The sequence below is a fragment of the Sardina pilchardus genome, chromosome 13 (genome assembly GCF_963854185.1).
Source record: "Sardina pilchardus chromosome 13, fSarPil1.1, whole genome shotgun sequence".
In the NCBI taxonomy this organism is placed as follows: Eukaryota; Metazoa; Chordata; class Actinopteri; order Clupeiformes; family Clupeidae; genus Sardina; species Sardina pilchardus.
This window is the reverse complement of record NC_085006.1, coordinates 19,828,300-19,832,919: the sequence shown is the minus strand read 5'-3', so window position 1 is coordinate 19,832,919 and position 4,620 is coordinate 19,828,300.

Genomic DNA, 4,620 nt, shown 5'->3' with positions numbered 1-4,620 from the left:
AGACCAGGACAGACATTACAGGTTCACTACAGCTTCATTAAAAATTAATTTAGGAAAATGAACTTGGCAAAATGACTGTCCGAATGTCCGAGTGTCCACAGGCACTGCCTGCTACACTTGGTTTATTCACCCGCGTCAGAAAAAAATCAATTCGGCCTCTGTTTGGCTTCATAACACTATCGACAGACCATAAAAGCAACGCAAGTGAAATGCCTAAAGGCCTTAAAGGCTTTACAACCCAAATCTTCGACGTGATTACACCTCGAGCCTCGAATCTTTACGTAGTGGTTATTCATTTACAGTGGCGGCCGGGAGATACACGAGGATGCACATTACGCATTCAAAGCCAAGACTCAAGGCTCGCCGAGTTATGGGTTCATTTCTTAAGCGCAGTCAAATCCCTCCCAGAGCCTGGCCTCACCTTCCCCCTCCACTCCGCTCTGTTCCATTTAATCTCAGATTGACTCTCCCTAACCTGGACTCCTGGGCCGCCGTTGCATTGTTTGCCTCTACAAAACAGCCAGGGAGGTGCCAGCTAAAAGCCGGCGCAAAGCCCGTCCTCACGCCGCTAGAACGCTGAGGATTTAGCCTCCTGATGCTTATACAGCGGCAGCTTATCCACGTGGGGATGCAGCGCGCGTCCTCAAAGAGAAAAAAACAGAAGAAAAAAAAAACCCGGCTAAAAAGCCCAAGGCTGGTCCAAACTATGATTCCCCCCCCCCACCACTGCCACCCCTTTCCCCAAACGCTTTGCCGCTTGGATGAAATGTTGGAGACAGATCATAAAACCATTTTCTTTCCATTAAACTATGAGCTCCCTGCTGTGCGGGGGAAAACAAGTTTTCTTTCACTGCTCTTCAAACACTGGCTTATGCTACTGCCTCTTCAAGCATTCAAGCAGGTCAGAACGCTTAGACTTTTATGCTATTCCTACCATGCTGTTGTTGTTCCCACAAAATGGCAGTGTCTTTGAGACCCGATAGCTAATTTTTTAAAAAAAAATTTGCCTGATGGTATGGTATGTCAAACACATTTACATCATCTTTCACTGGGGGAAACCATTATCACATGAATTTAATATGTGCAATTCATAAGTGATGCACCTTTTACATTTTTGATCAATGCCCTAGCTTTTGTAAGGTCATGTTACGTTTATGGAAAATGCTCTGGGCTTTGGGGGCTATAAAATGTTCAATCCAAGCAAATGTGCACGCTAAAATCAACATGTACAATCATTAATTTCAAGTTGCCATTTTCATTTAGAGTAATTGTATTCAAGCGAATAGTGTAAGGCATGTTGACCCTGTGTGATTTTACAGTCTAACAAAATAGCAGACATGCTACACAAGGCCTGAGGACTGACTGCCTACACAATCAATAGCTACAGTACATAGTAATGTGCGCTGCATGTCCAATCAATACCTTTTAATAATGGAGACACATGTCTCTTGCTCTCCATATGGGCTATGTCTGATTTGCATGGAAATAATCATTCTGGATTCCTCCATCCAAGGGTTGAAAATCGACTTTACCACAAAGACTAACAAAGCACAGACCCATATAGACAATGCTCATTTGGGTAGCCTGCTTAGCATGTACTGTAGACCTTCTCAGTTGTAATTGAGAGCGGGGTTGGAAAAGTTTAATTGACTAATGACTTCAATCAGGGACATAATTAGCAGTGAAATTAAGCTTTAAAAAGTGCATCAATCTCTTACTAAATTGTTTCAGAAGTGTAGCAATCTTATAAACACAGGTTTTAAAGGCAGTTGTTTAATCGATTACAAATAAATACACATCCATGCTGGATTAGCGGTTGTTTGGAATGGAAATGGAAATCCAAAATCACCAAAATACAAAAAAACAAAAATACTGTATATAAATATGCTTTTTATATTTATATGCAGTATTTTCTCAAGTTTTTACTGCAATTCTTGGGGTTGTTGTCTTATTAAACTACCTAGGGGCTTCACTGGTGACATTAAAGGACAGAGGGATGTTCCTAGCTCATGCAGCTTTCATGTGCCTCTACGCTTCGGTAGAAAACAGCTGAATAAAACAGCTGCCTTCTGGCAAGCCATACACTCTCACCAATACCATCTTCTCTGGACTCAACCATCAGCCTTTCCAACACAGCTTACAGTAATCACAGAAAATCCATAAACACAACACAACACAACCTCCTTTATTCTCCTTAACGCAAAACCATTCACTTGAAGAAAAAAGGGAAAAAACACGACACAGAATGCATTATGGCAATCCTATCAAGGAAATGCCCTCAGCTAATACGATTACCACTCTCTCTCAATGAGGAGGGGACTGTATTAACCTGTGGGTAACACCATAGAAAACAGGTTAGATATATCGCTGTTTGGTGAACTAAAATAGCCGGCGTGCAATTCCTGCCACGTTGATTTGTGTGCAAGGGTGCCGTGGCACCAGCCATATGCCTGTGATTGGATTAGACTGCTCTCCCTGTGCTGCAAAATGCCCATTATATGCTCTGCTGCCACTGCCGGAGCCGGGAGCTGCAGGCGTCCGCGTGTCATTCCGGGTGATAACTTAGTGCAGACAAAAGCTGCTAATAGAAACCCACAGTCTGCCTCTGTCACGGCCCATAAGGCCACGCCTGATCAAAGTAAATCACCCCTCCGCCCGACAGCAAGGAAACACACCACACAGCTGCCACCGCTGTGAGTGAGGGAGAGAGAGAGAGAGAGAGGGAGAGGGAGAGAGAGAGGGAGATGGAGAGAGAGAGAGAGAGAGAGAGAGAGAGAGAGAGAGAGAGAGAGAGAGAGAGAGAGAGAGGAGATGGAGAGAGAGGGGGAGAGCGAGAGAGGGGGAAGAGAGGAAGAGAGAGAGATTTGAGGTTGTGGCTTTGTAAAATTTAAACCTGAATCCCACTCGCAATAGATGATTAACAATAGATGATGTGAACTCATGGTTTTCACAATTTTTGTGTTATTTTCTATTCTCTATGTGTATGTACACACACACACACACACACACACACACACACACACACACACAAAGATGAAAAGAGAAAGAAGCAGACAGCGATTTTTTTTATGTATATATATTTTGTCATTTTGGTGTAGTGTACATGTCACATTGTTTTGATGATACTATAACTTGGCAGTCATGCGAACAAAAGTTGCTCAATTCAAAAAATAGGAATTTGAGAGAGAGAGACAGAGAGAGAGAGAGAACAAGGGAATTTGAGTGAGTGAGTGAATGAATGAAGTCAGTATGCGTGCATACTGTACATGTGTCAGTCAGTCAGTCAGTCAGTCAGTCAGTCAGTCTGTCTCTGTGAGTCTGTGTGTGTGTGTGTGTGTGTGTGTGTCATGCAAGTGTGATCACTGATTACACTCCTGTCCTCTGTCCACTCTAGCCTGTGATTGGTCATTGTTTCATTCTCTCCAGCTCAGTGGTGTGTACTGCATTAATATATGTCCTTGCACAAACCCAGGACAAGTCCGTCCGGAGGTGACTCAAAACAGCCTGAAAACAGAATTCAATCAAACACTGACCTCACACACACTACAATGTGCTAATCCACAGGGATGATGACACTGTTTCCTGTTGAAATGATCCCATAATGCACCACAGGAGTAGTTTGAGAAGAGGAGACGATCTGCTCTAATCACTTGCTACGCCTAAGTATTTTGCTAAGCCCCCAACTAAATTGTCCTCCGTCCTTTTTTGTCATTAATAAATGTGAGTATTGAACCAGCCCACCCATTACCGCTAATGAAAGTGTAGAGCTGGAGGTGACTGTGGTTTGAATCTACCTTATTGGCAAACACAGGACATGAATGATCACAATCCCCCTCTGAGGAGCTATAAAATGCCAAGAAGCATCTGAGGGCCAACTGTGAGTGTTTTTTTTCCACACGGATCCTATCAATGCTCCTGCCCCTGTTGATGGGGGCAAACACTGGTGTCAATCAAAGCCATCTGTCAGTCACCGAGTTCACGTGTGACTTTGAGAGGTCTGTCCCGCCATCTGCATGTGTGTCAGAGTGGCCACTGCCATGATTGTTGTCATGATTAGGAGGACACATCTAGGCGTCTGACCTGTAGCCTGTAGAGGACCCTGGAGAGAATAAGCGCTGATGCAGACGTGCGTACGCATGCCAAACGTTTATTCACGACATTTCGGTCATGTAGACCTTCCTCGGGTGAATTTCGTTGTGAATAAATGTTTGCCATGCGTAATGGACAGTGTGCGGGATTTTCTCTTTAAGTATCACTGGTAACCCTTACCTTATCCAACGCACCTGTCCCCACAAAGAAATGTGCAAAAGCAATTTTTTTAAGGGATTTAGGGATGCCATATATTAAGCATGCAATAGAACCATTTTTGTTTCTATATAGCACCTTTTTTCTAAGATTGTACGCAGCAGCCAGAGAAGTTGTGGGTTCTAGTGTGGGCTGGCGCAGCGGTGCCCTTGAGCAAGGCACTTAACCCCAAGCTGCTCCAGGGCGACTGGCCCTTGTAATAATTGACATACAGTACGTGAGTCGCTTTGAATAAAAGCGTCTGCCAAATGAATCATTTCCAGCATGATTACGCTCTGTTGCTGAGCTCTGGACGTGCTGGCAGACTGAAACCCC